We start from the raw sequence: 14469 nt of genomic DNA, 5'->3' as shown, positions 1-14469 counted from the left end.
ATTGAACCTTCTCCTGACTAAGTTCCCATACTCCCATGTGGTTGTTTTACTATTTACAAAATTCTGAATGAGTTATTTTTGTACCTTAAAGGCGTATTCCCACTCCACACACTCTTACACTATTATTCTTAAAAACTTCAAAGAAAAAAAAAATCTAGCTTCTCTTGGCTCCTTTTGTGATAGTTTGATGCTATTGGTACTGATATCTTCTCTCTTTTTTTTTCTTTCCATGCAAAAGAAATTTGTCATTTTCAATTTTATCTTCATATTGTCAAGGATGACAATATTTATATTCTATGTGCAAAATCAAGTATTTTTCCATCTTGTATATAACTTCACTCTACAAGTTTAAAACTGGTATTTATTAAATATTCATAATTGATTTCTTACTGCAAAGTACTACAGATCACTACAGTTATGTTCTTGTATAACTTTTATTCATTTTTTTTTTACTAAAAATGCTCTTTAAAAATTACTTTAAATGCTCTTTAAAGTAATTGACTTTGTCATATTTTTTTAAATAAAGGTGATTTTTTTTTATTCCAGAAATTCAAAGGTGGCATAAAATGTACAAACGAGTAAGCATAATACATTACAAAGAAAATTTAGCATTCAATCTGTATGAGACTTTATCATATTCTTCAATTATATTTCATATTCCCCACTAAGTAAAATATTATTTTATAGCAAAAAGTACTAGTTGCCTCCAAATATTTGTTCTCTACTCTTTCTACCATAATGAGCTGACATTACATTTAGTTGGACCCATGGATATTTGGAATAAGAACCAAAACCCAAACCACCTTTCCAAGATGACCATATAGCTAGGTACAGTTTAAAGTAAGTTCTGGTCATGGGATGTAAGATTGGTGCCACATTCTACATAACTTTCACTTGCTATCAAACAAGAAACTCTGTAAGCCTGTTTTCTCCTCTTTATTCTGCTTCTTAACATCCATATGGGGGGGGGGTAGCTTGTATTCATTTTTGGTTCCTAAGGAAAGCAAAGCAGAGCAGAGACTGGATTCAAGAACACTCCACAGTGGCAACAGCCACCCTAACTACTTACATTTAGACTTTTATGTAGATAAAAAAAAATACCTAGCTTACCCACAATTCCACCTGGCCTGCATGCTGGCCTCGCTCCTGGCTTACTTTCCTATATTACAGATAGGTAAACAAGTTTGTTCCCTTTGTTTCTCTTATATTTGTTAGGCATCCTTATTTGGCATCATGTCCCAGCAGAAAAATGGACAATCTACTGAAACAGACTCAAAATAGATGTCATTGAATCTTTTTCCTTTGGAAGAAGATAGGGCTATTAGGTCATTTGTGTATTCATTCTTTTACAAATGAAAATTTTGAATATAAACTTTGCGATATGAATTTTGGCATCAAAGCTATCCACTATCTATGTAGGCATTGTGACAAAAAGCTATGCACCACTGTTTAGGAGACTGAGGCAGAAGAGAGTTGGGGACAACCTGGACTAAAAAGAATATTTCATAGCACCTCTCAAAACAGAAAATCCACTAAAATGATCATAACATTTCCAGTTAAATATTTTAAATTGTTTTATTACTTTTGTGTGTGTGGGGGGAGGGGGTGCAGGGTCTTCTTACATATGCATCATGTCAAAGCCAAAGGTCTACTTTGGTTTTCTTCTTCAATCACCCTTTTCTTTATTGTTTGAGGCAAAATATCTCACTGAGTCTGGAGTCTGTCAGTTCAGCTAGGCTGGCTCATTCACTTCACAAAGGAATAAATACATAGGGGATGCTGAGATCTCAGAGCACAGATGTGGAAGACAAAACAAGACACAATGACTATTTGAATGGGTCTAGTGACACTTTCTGAACCAAAACACTTTTAGAGCTGAAGAGGCGTATAAAACACTTCATTTAGCAGGCTGCAGTATGCTCTAGAACATAAAACTTAGGAAAAGAAAAGATGACAAAGAAAATAAGACTCCAACTATAAGCTGTTCTTCATGACCAGTGTTTTATTCTTAATTCACGGAAAAGGCCAGGGCAGGTATATAGCTAGAAAACCTATCTGCCAGTTAAACTCAACTTTTCTTTCATCTCATAACTTCAGAACCTGATTCTCCAGTATTTCATATCTGCCCTTTCAGAGCCAAGAATATCCATTTAACTAGTCACAACATTTATCACCTAAGGTTTTTTTTTTCCCTATCCTTTTCATAACGTGTCCCATCAGGTTTCTTATCAAAGTCTCTAGCACTCTTGACAGCCAGAAAAGTGGCCTCAGTGTTCCACGTCACACACTGTGTGGCTCTTACTTTTGCTCCTTTTCACACAGGCAGTGAGTAGGAGTAACGTAGTGGGGACAGAAAGTTGCTTAAGTACAGAGATATGGAAGGGAAAGTGATCTCAGTTTTTGAAATAGTGTGCCCGCCCATAAGACAGATGAATTCTGTAAATGAGGGGCCTTGGAATGCCTGTTCAAGAGGAAATGAATTCCCAGAGGTCAAGGTTTGTTGTCCTCTTTTATCTTCATCAGTGATGAATTAAGTTTATTAGTTGCCCAGACCTCAGATGTTATACACATGATTTGCTTGCTATTCCTATGTCCTCCTTAAAATAACTTGAATAGTCACCTAAAGGAGCCTAGTAGGCAAGTTGTGGTATAAACAAAATATAATTATAATTATATTCTAAAACTTGTTTAGCTTATTATTGGTATAGAACAGAGTTATGTAGCCATGGTAATTGATATATTGCTAACTGAAAACAGCTTTTAGTTAGGGACATAGATGAAAAAAAAAATTCTTGCACTCATTCTATTTAAAATCCAGCCTTGATATGAGGGTTTGTGACTAGTCTTATTATGCCATGGTTGGTTGGTATCTCTGGGAGGCCTGCTCTTTTTTTTTTTTTTTTTTTTTTTTGAAACAAAGGAATAGTGGATCTGGAGGAAATGGGAGGTGTGGAGAGGAGCAGCAAGAGTGGAGGGAAGGGAAACTGTGGTCGGGAGGTAATGTATGAAAGAAGAATTTAAAACAACAAAAACAATAGAACGCAAGTTGTAGCTTAAAAGGTATATATGAAAGTGGATATAATATCAGAAATTATTAGCAAAATAGATTACGAGTTTCTGAAGACTGTTGGTGTCTATGTCTAAAGTGTTATGCAAATCAGAATGCAGAGATATGCCAGTTACTGCAGGTACAGGAGAGAGAAGCAGGTGAGACAGGGCCCTTAGAGATACAGCTAGAGCCTGGGAAAGGACCTAAAGCATGGCTCAGTACACTGAAGAGTTTTTTCAATGTATGCTGAGTCAGATCCCCTTCTGACCATCACGTATGTGAGTATGCCTCCGGATGCCTCTGAATAATGTGGCTGAATGAAACAGCCTGAGAGCAAACTTCCAAAGTAGAGGCTGCTTATCTTTGAGCAGGGCCTGCCAATCCCCACACCTCACCCACTATCAGAGAGCTTGCAGCCAGCCTTTTCACGCTGGCAGGACAGCATTGCCAGACAAAATGTTAGTCAGTCATGGGTAATAAACAGTATATCTTTTTGTTCATAAACACACTGGACAACTGAGCATCGGCACATACTTGATTTTAAACACTGTGGCAAGAACAAGTCTACAGATTTATAAAATCATCCTGTTATCCTTTTTTTTTTTTTTTTGAAATACAAAAGGAACACATTGCAACTAGGGCCAGATGACTAGTTCTCCATAGTGAAGTATGAGTAGAAACATACTTCTAGGCGTGACACAAGCACAAGATCTCCACTGTGATATTTATCTTCCACAACTCTCTTGGAAGCAATGAGAAGCAGTGTAACCTCTCACAGAGAGCTTCTACTCAGGAGGGACTCCGGCCTGCGATGACTACCACTTACCTCTATATCAAGAGAAGTAAAATCAGCTTCCACTTGGTTAAGAAGCTAAGGAACTGGGAGTTTCCTTTAACCTCTGGTGTGATTTACCCTTACTGTTACAGCAGCACAAATCACAGAGGGTAGGATTATCCAGCAAGATGACTCCAGAGGAGACAGAAATGTTTGACTGGAAGACAAGAACACTTCAGATGAACCCAAAGTCCCTTGTGTTTTGTTTCCTTTTGCTTTACTTTAGACAAAGTCTTATTCTATAAGTAGAATTCACTTAGTAAATTAATTCACTTAGTAAAACTCACTAAGTCAGTGTTTAACTAAGATGAGATTTTTTCAGAAAAACTAAAAATTATCAAACACAGGCAAACAACAAACGAATAAATAGAAAAGATTAAGGTAAAATATTAAATAATAATGATGAAATATATATATAGTTTCATTAAATTCTGTAATAATACAAAGATAAAATAAAATTTTTAATATATTTTTTGTTTCTAACATATTCGAACTGAAGTCTTCCCTTCCTCCACTCCTTGACCCTGTCCCCACCTCCCATCTCCTCAGAAGGACGACCTCTCCTCTGTTTCCCTTCAGAAAAGATCAGGCCTCCCAGAAATATCCACCAAAAAAACCCTCATATCAGGGCTGGGTGAGGCAACCCAGTAGGAAAAACAGGATCCCAAGAGCAGGCAAAAGAGTCAGAGATACCTCTATTCCCACTGTTAGGAGTCCCATAAGAATATCAAGCTACACAACCGTAACATATATGCAGAGCCCCTTGCTATAGATCCACACAAGCTCCATGACTGCTACTTCAGTCTCTGTGATCCCTTATGAGCCCTGCTTAGTTGAAGTCTGTGGACCATGTTCTCCTGGTCTCCTTGACTCCTTAAGCTTCTGAAATGAAATGTTTTCAAAAAAAATTACAGGAAATAATACATCAGGTACAAGTCACCTACAAAGGATTGTGAATCAGAGTGTCAGCTGAACTCTCAGTGACAGCAGGATTAGCAGAATTGAAGGAATCAGGTCTTCCATCAAGCTGCAGAAGAAAATCTTATATACCCCACACTCTACACCTAAACAAAATAGTCACCACGCATAAAGACAGCGTAAAGCCAATTTGAGATCGGTGAACATTGACTTATTCTTGAAGCAAGTATTAAAATAGGTAGCACACAAAACGTAATCTTCAGAAAGAAAAGGTAAGCATAAGAAATCCAATACAATGAAATGGGCAGACAGTTAACAGATACCCCACCCCGGGCTTTCTCAGTGAGCTCTGTGTAAAGCAGACATCTACAAAGGCATCAGCGGAAGCTGTGCACTGACTTATCAGCACAAGCTTCCGTTGTCAAAACTGGTTGGAGTCCATCAAGAGTGGCAACTACAGGCTTCAATGATTAGTACTCCTTGGATAACACTCTCCAGGGTTTTGAAGAAACTACCTAACAACCTAGTTACTGGTGACCCTCTGTTATAATCAGGAAACCAAACTCAAATTCAGAGTAAAATGATATATTTTAAAGAAGAATGGTCTGTCCTTTTCTATAGTGGTTCTGTTGGTATCGATATCGTTAACATTTTTGACAAAGTAACATATTTCATAGTTTTATGATTTACATCCGTGGAATGTAGAGCTTTTATCACTTACCTCCCACCCCTCAGGAGCAGCTTGATAAAAAAGTGAAGTGGCTTGACCATGCAAAGTTTCACACATGGCTAGACTGAGAGGCTGGAACAGGATGCTAGAGTTACTGACATATGTCTCATCTTGGCAGAAATGTGATACTTTAGCTCTTATCAGAAAACTGAGGGCTGAGAACTCAAGGAACAGAAATAGCAATGAGACCTTCACTCTTACGCCTTACAGACCAACAAAGAATTTTCTTTCCCCCCACCCCCACCCAATACCTTGTTTCATTTCTATTCACGAGAGAAAATTTTCCCAAAAACATTATTGTTTGATTAAATAGAAAGTTGATAGTGGCCTCCGACATTTGTTGTTTCTCCTGATACTAAAGCAACAAGAAGCAAAAGTGGACAAAGGCTTACATTCTCATGGTCATTCATGAGAAAGTTGATGGATGTTATATTATGGTGGAAAGCAGATCTATTCCGATATTACCCAATATTCCTAAACAAACTCATTAATTCACAACCTAGAATGAATACTCAGATCCTTTAGAAATGAAGATATAATTCACTCTAATAAAGAACTTCATCCATGTAAATTGCTTGGAGAAGAGAGAAAAAACTGAATGGGAGGAGAAATGATTGTAAATATTTGTTCTAACAAGTAAGTAAGCATGGACGCAGCCTCCAGGTATTGCATTATTTAATCCTCATTTTTTTTCTCCCTATGTTACAGCAAACACATGCTTTGAGATGTCTGGATAGTGACTACAGCTTTAGATTTCAGGTAGATTCCAATCAAATTATTGTTTATTTCCTTGTTAACTTGCATAGCTAAGACACCTGCTTTTTTTGATCCTGGGGTCCCGCTTCATGAAAAACAGTCTTTATTCAACCATGAATCTGAACACGGAAGACATTCTGAGGCAGTGTCAGTTGCTGTAACCTGCACAAGCTGTGCACCTGTAGTGAAAAATCTTATTTTGTGGTCATGGAACGTCCTAAATGGTTGATTTTGGCTGATACAAATTGCCTCCCTGAGGAAAAATTCAAAGACTGAAGTATGGTTGTTGTTTTCCTAACTGCCCTTTAAGACAATTTAAGTTTCAATATCCTTTTGCACACCTGAACCATCAGGCAACAAAAACTAAAACATAAAGTACACCATGCTTGTTGACCTGGATACTTGGCGTGTCTTTTGTACTGCCTCTGACTGCACACGCCAGAAGTCGGGAGAAAAGCAACCTCTCTCTTGCTCTCTCCTTCCCTCTCAGTTCTGCCCTTCCTCCCAACTTCTTTTTTGACTTCTTTCATATCCTTCTGTTTTGTGGGAGCCCATATGAACTCTCTAAGTAGTCCTCTAGGCAAAATCAACTGGTGATATTTATATGATCTATATCTATAATATCTATCTATCTATCTATCTATATATCTATAATATATATCTATAATCTCTATATATCTATCTATATCATCCCTCTATAGATAGACAGATAGATAGATAGATAGATAGATAGATAGATAGATAGATAGATAGATAGATAGACAGACAGATGAAAAGGGGACAGAAGAATATAATTATGATAAATTGTATTACATGACTAGTTATAACAATGTACATTATCTAAAGAAAGAGAGATGGTATGGTTGAATGAATCCTTAAAGATACATGTCTATGGACCCCAAAGCCACCTATATTCAGTACAAGTGAGCATCAAGCCTTGCTTACTTCCACTTCATTAAAAAAAAATTGTCCCTAAATACAAATCATGCTGAGGGTCCTGTCTCTCTCTCTCTCTCTCTCTCTCTCTCTCTCTCTCTCTCTCTCTCTCTCTCTCATCTGTCTCTAGAATGGCAGCCTGCCTGTATAGGGCAGTCATAAGACTATCATGAGGTTCTCAACAAGCATTACTCTCCCTGGTCCTAGCAAAGTCACCTAGCAAACCCAGAGAGCAGAACTAGAGAGCCGATTTGCAGGTCTCCTTTTATTATTGTAATTTATTGAGAAAGAAATCCAAAAGTCTGACCTATTTTAACATCTTTGTCTTTGGTTCGAATATCTTGTCTTTTCATCTAACTGGTATTTTAAAATTAAACCAAAAGCCTTAAACACCTCATTATTACTATGAAGCAGTTCAGCTCTGACTAATGGCCAATATGGAAATTCGCATTTATGTGTTACATTTAGCCCAAAATGAAACGTTTTTAAAATGGCAACCAATGTGACTTACTCATTGTACTTAAAGGGCTATTTAAGAGAATAATGTACAACAAGCCATGAATTCTCCTCTTAGGGATGGCTGGTAGAGTGTTCTGACCACATTCTTAATCACATTCTAACCTAAATGGTTCAGAAACGGGCTTGTATTCCTGCCAACCAACTCTGGTTAAAAAAAAAAAAAAATTATACAATTGCATTTAGCATCTGAAAAACTATTAGATCATTGCAAAAAAGCATACATCATAAGCATTCACAAACTTCATTGAGTCCCAACAAAAAACCTTTGAAAAGACCATAAACGCCTGCTTACAAAGACATAAAACTGTTTCTAGCTGGAAAAAATAGACTAAATTATATGATTCAAAATCAAACTTATTACTAATAAAAGAACTAATTTGGAATAGGCATTTGACATACAATCAAATAACTTAGATCATAGGCTTCCCATCTTCAAGAGCCTTGCAGTCCCTGTCTCTAGCGCCATCACTATATATATATATATATATATATATATATATATATATATATATATATATAAAGATTTAATTGAAGGAGAATGATTTTATAAAACTGTTTACCGAATACAGTTTTGTCAATATCCTTCTGACTGTTCAGAATGAAAAGCATTCATCAGAGAAGCCATTCTAAAATCTTAAATTTTCTAGTCTGAACCAAGAAGAGAGAGAAAAAAATTACAAATCCTATCTCTCTTTTTCTGTTGGTGTTTATCCCTTAAACTATGAGTATTTATCTTTAAAAAATTACTCTAAATTATAAGACAGAAAAGAGCATAATACCCTGTTAGCTTATTTGAAGATTTGAGGCTCTCAGAGGGGAGTTATTTAACATACCATCATTATTAGTTTTCAGAATGAATTACTCAAATTTGAAATGCATTGCTAAGCCCCTTCTTAATCAGCCCCCTCACTCAGTTCCTACCGCATTCAAATTAAAGAAAATGATAGCTCTTGGAGACCATTAGGAATAATTATCCCTTTTATAATCTATAATTTGATCATAGATAATTATGTGATGTAACAATAGAATAATTAGACTTGTTTCTCTATCTGTGTGTGTGTGGCCTAATCATGCCACAGTTGCCAGATCATATTTTTTAATGTTTTCAGATTATAATATAATCGCATCATTTTCCTTTTCCCTTTCCTTCCTCCAATGCCTCCCAGGTACCACACTGGGCACCCCAGCCTTGCTCTCTTTCGAACTCATGTCCTGTTTTTCTTGTTGTTACATTTTCTTGTTGTCGTGTGATCCTAAATAAATAAATACAACTTGCCAGTCTTTATATTGTTACTTGTATGTACATGTTTTCAGGGCAGACCATTCTAACACACTATGAAAACTGGTCAACTCAATAAATGTCACGGATACAAAGAATTCAGATGATTGCAACTTACATTGTACTTAAAGTAGTGTTTTATTCTCCTTTCTCAATATTGGAATGAAGACGAATTCAGCAGAAAAGTATATGCTAGAGTATTTCAATTGGCAGACACCGTTAAGGGAAAAAAATAAGCAAACTGACACAGAAATGGATACGGGATGCTGGTCAGTCTAGGGGAGGAAGAAGGCATTGCTAAAAATAACCAGGCTTACAATCTAGAAAAACTATAATCTGAGTAGATGATCTCAGGCTCCCCTGTTATAACAACCTAAGAGATGAAGTACTTTTTTTTTTCACTCCAGAAAAAAAATAGACATTATAATATGTATCCTTTTTTTCTCCCTTTGAGACAAAGTTTGGCTTAATTGGCCAGATTGGCTTCTAATTCAAGGTATTTCTTCCTCAGCCTTGGGAATGCTGGAGTTACAGGCATGCACCACCACACACGGCCAATAGTTATCATTTTAACTACAGTTCAATATATTAAGTTTATCCACAAATTGTATAGTCATTACCACTATCTAGACCCAAAACATCTTTATTGACTTTAATTAAAATTGTATTGTTAAATAAAAACCTCTTGTCTTAATTCACTTTATATTGCTGTTATAAAAAGGTTTGTTTCAGTTTGTAGTTTATAGTCCATCGTGAAAGGAAGACTTCAGAATATGCCACAACCTGAATGGATCTTGAAAGTCTTATACATAATGACAAAATTCAAGGAAAAAAGGGCAAATATTATACATTTCCAGCTATATGAGTGCTACAGTTTCATGGAGTGCTTCAGAGAAAAATGCCATAGACTAAAAGCAACATAAATAGAATTCTTACAATTCTAGACTCAGGAATTCACCAGCAGATTCAGGATCTGACCATAGCTGACTTCCAAGTTCATGTGTTTGTTGTGAAGGACTATGACAGCACACGTTTGTAGAGAGAATATCTTATGTATGGATACATCACCTGTCGATTAAAAAACCTATGGCCTATGGAAAAGGATAGATAGAAGGTGGGATATCTGGGAGGCAGAAAGAGTTCTGGGATAGAGCCAGGCAAGAGATTGGCTGGGAAGATGTAACAAGACAAATGCATGGTACCTGAGCACAGGTATCCAGCCACACGGTAGAATGTAGGTTAAAATAAATGGGATGATCTAATAAGAGAAAAGCCTACCAATATGGCCGAAGTATTTGTAAATATATTTTTGAATTTGAGTGTTATCTCAGGAACCATGAAGTTGGGAGGGAGGAAGAACTGGACATAACTTGTACAACATTTTTACTTTCAGTACATAGGAAGCAGAGACACGTGCATCTATGTGAATTCAAGTTCAGCCTATTCTGTATGTTGAGTTCCAGTTCAGCTACAGTTACATAGTGAGGCCCTGTCTCTAGTTTTCCACGCCTCTTTGTTGTTGTATGGAATAATGTTTATGTGTACCAACCAGAGTTTGATAATCTTTCATCTGCAGATATATACTTTCTACTTTTGGCAATTTTTATGATTAACGTTATTATTAACATGCAACGGTCTCTACTCGGCCTTGTTTTCAATTTGGGTAAAGCTAGGTACAAGTGGGATCACTGAATTGTATGGCAAGCCCTTAGTCAGTATGGAAAGCCATACTTCTCTTCACAGTGAGCGTCGTTGTTACATTCTCCCCATCTGTGATGGGTTGTATATGCTTGGCCCAGGGCGTGACATTAGGTGTGGTCATGTTGGAGTAGGCGTGTCACTGTGAGCATGGGCTTAAGACCCTCATTCTAGATGCCTAGAAGTCAGTCTTCCACTAGCAGCATTCAGATGAAGATGTAGAACTCTCAACTCCACCTGCACCATTCCTACTTGGAGGCTGCCATGCTCCTGCCTTGATAATTATGGATGGGACCTCTGAACCTGTAAGCCAGCCCCAATTAAATGTTGTCCTTATAAGAGTTGCCTTAGTCACAGTGTCTGTTCACAGCAGTAAAACCTCAACTAAGACCCCATGAGTATGCATGATTTCTAATTGCTACACAACACCCTCAACACTTGTGATTTTCAATGTCCTACCAGATGTGAAGGATCTCACTGTAGCTTTAATGTAAATTTTTCTAATGACTAAAGACAGACACGCAACATATTTGAACACATTTATTGGATATTTATCTGTTTGTATTTTGGTGTGTTAGCTGTGGAAAATACAGGTAAGACAAACCATTTAAAACAGGAAATACTTATTTGGGCTAACATTTTCAGGTCAACTCAGATCATTATTTTTGGTCGAGCTGGCAGAATATCATGGAAAAGAAGGTTTGAAGGAGCAGAGCAGCTAGGAGAAAGAGGGTCTGAGGAGAAGCTATGATAAGATATCCTTCATAGGCGTGTCCCCAGTGACCTATTTCCTACTGTTTTCTTTTTAAAAATATCATTTATTGTTACCTTTATTATTTTGTGTGTTTGGGTGTTTTGCTTGCATGTGTATGCACTACATAAGTACATAGTGCCCACAGAGGCCAGAAGAGGGTATCTGATACTCTGGGACAGGAGTTACAGATGCTATGAACTACCATGCAGATGCTGGGGATCAAACTTTGGTCATCTGGAAGAGCAGCAATGCTCTTAACTGCTGAGCCATCCCTCAAAATCCTGTATTTCCTCTAATTCTATCAAGTTATAAACTTTACAATGTGCTAACTCTGTAGTTAGATCATATCCCCCATGATCCAGTCACTTCTCAGTGATTTGGTCTACAAGCTGAGGAGCAAGTATTCATCCCTGAATCTTTTAGAGATGTTCATGTACAAACCTTAACATCTCTTTGGAGAATTATCTATTCAAATGCCCTGACCATGTTTGAATTTAGTTATTCTTCATTTATTGCCAGGGTTAGGTTTAAGTGTTCGTTATGAATTCTGTTATTAATCTCTTGCCAGGTACATAATTTGTAAGTATTCTTCTAATTCTCCATGTTGTGTTTTTGCTCTTTTGATGACATCCTATAGTGCACAGAATTTCTTAACTTTTAAGGTCTAACTTAACTGTATTATTTTTCTTTTCTTGAATGAGTCCTATCTGTTGCATTTTCGCTAATCCAATGACAAAGTTTTCTCCAATGCTTTATTCTAGCTTTTTTGTAGTTTAAGCTTTAAGTTTAGACTATTGATCCATTTTGAAGTCACATTGGTGTTTGATGTATAGGGAGGACCCAACTTCAGTCTTTAACAGATCAATATACAAGTACCATTTGTTGAAAAGATTTTTTCCCCCCACTAAACAGACTTGGCACACTTGTTGAAAATCAATTGGACACTTATGTGAGGGTTGTTTCTGAGCTCTCGGCTGATATTTTAAGGATGAACAGGAATTAAGCCATGAACAAAGTAAAGAAACACCTCTCAAAAAAGAAAAAGATTGATTTGTACAAGAGTAAGCATTGACTTCCTTGTCTGGGTGTGAAGGAATGTAGCATTGATCAATCCCATTCTGCCATTCCGTTCATAGATCATGTATTAAGTTATTCTGACATTTAAGTCTTTTTTTGGGGGGTGGGGTGAGGGGAGGATCTGAGTTATTTACTTCACTTTGGTGTCTTCCGCAGAGAAGGGTGGCATGTAATCCATTCTTCTTTGTCTCACAACCACTGTGTCACATGCATGCTTCTTTCCTCCTTTTAGAAGCCAGCAGGTATCAGTGATTCAGAAAAGCACATCTCTCAAATAAATGGATCATTTACAACAACACTGCAAAGAGGAAGAGCCTAATTATCTTAGTATAGCCTACTTTGCCAACATCAAAGTAGTATTGTGTGCTGCTCTGAAGAGTAGAACAAGAAAAGTTTCATTCAGGTAAACACAGATGTAGAGTGATGGGGGAAGGGATAGTGAATCATTGGTAGGGATTCAACAAGCTATTAACACAGAACATTTCTGCAGTTTATGCCAATTAAATTTATGAGTCTATACTTTCTGTCGTGTCTTTTGCTCATCAATTCACTTTGAACAGAATTAATGAATGATATACTTATTTAAGAAATGTATTCTGTTTCTGATATGGAAGTAAACAATTTCATGACATTTATTTAAGATACTTAAAGTATCTAAGCATATAGGCTTTTATTTGAATGTGTGTTAATTAACCATAATTTTTTAAAAAAAGATTTCTTAGTTTCTCACCATATCCTTTTAGCTTTATAAAAAAATAAAACATCAGCTAATTTCTGATAGGTTATTTCTCCGCCGCTGATGAAATGAACCAATTTAAACCAGATTAGACTATATTAAAGACAGCTTTATTGGGAAATTGCTCTCAAGTGGGCAAGCTCTCAAGGACTGAGGCTAGCGAAGTCACCATGGGGAAGGGTGGAGGTGGAGAGAAAGAGAAAGGACACACAGGCAGAGAGAGTCTAAAATATTTGGATTATACTGGGAAGACCCTCTTGGGGAAGGGCAGCCCAGCCCCTGAGCTGGAATGTTTTTAGGGTTGGGGGCAGGGTATGACAAGTAGGAATTGAGCTTTGCTAAGAAAACCTGGAAGCCAAGTCTGCTTTGGTATGCAAAATATGCCCCTCAGTCCCTTGCCCTGGGGTCAAAACCACTTTCTAAGGGATATATGGCTGGTATGGCTAAGCAAAGACTCAGAGGAAGCTTTGAAAATACTGCTTACAGGAGCCTCCTCAGTTCTGTAGATAGGTCACTGTCATCCTTCTGTAGAGATGTAGATGTGCAAGAAAGAGATGCAGAAAAGCAGGGAAGAGGAGTGTGGGGGTGGGGGTGAGGACATGGGAGAGGAGAAGGGGACAGGAGAGAAAAAGATGAAAGACAAAGCTGCTGTTTCTCCAAGTGTGTGTGTGCATGTGTGAGTCCAAAATGTATGGTTCAACTGTTTCAAATTATACACTAAATTTCAACAAGCATTCATTTATACTGTCGCTGAGGGCCCTATTGTTATTTGAGAAATCAAAGGGACATATACCCAGAAAATATTTTTATAAATATTTCCAAAAATGTAAGACAACAGCAATGCCTTTGTGTCTATAATAAAATAAGAAAGCGCTTTTGTTACTTGCTCATGAAATTTCACAATACACTGATTCTGCCAACTTACCATAGAAATTATTCTAGAATATTATGCTCCTTAGACATTGTACCGTGCATGACACCTGTCACAATTATGCTCTTTATATTTTCTGTGCTTCTTTGTTAACTCTTATCTATTTTGCCTTTAGATGAATGAATTACGTCCACTTGTCTTTATCTTTTACCTATGACTTGAAAGGTTAACACCCTATTTTAGAGATAATCTAACATGATTATCTTAAGCCATTAAAATTCTTTTAACCTAATTATGCCAACAGTCACTAC

Source organism: Arvicanthis niloticus, chromosome 15 (assembly GCF_011762505.2).
Source record: "Arvicanthis niloticus isolate mArvNil1 chromosome 15, mArvNil1.pat.X, whole genome shotgun sequence".
Classification (NCBI taxonomy): Eukaryota; Metazoa; Chordata; class Mammalia; order Rodentia; family Muridae; genus Arvicanthis; species Arvicanthis niloticus.
This window is presented reverse-complemented; position numbering follows the sequence as displayed.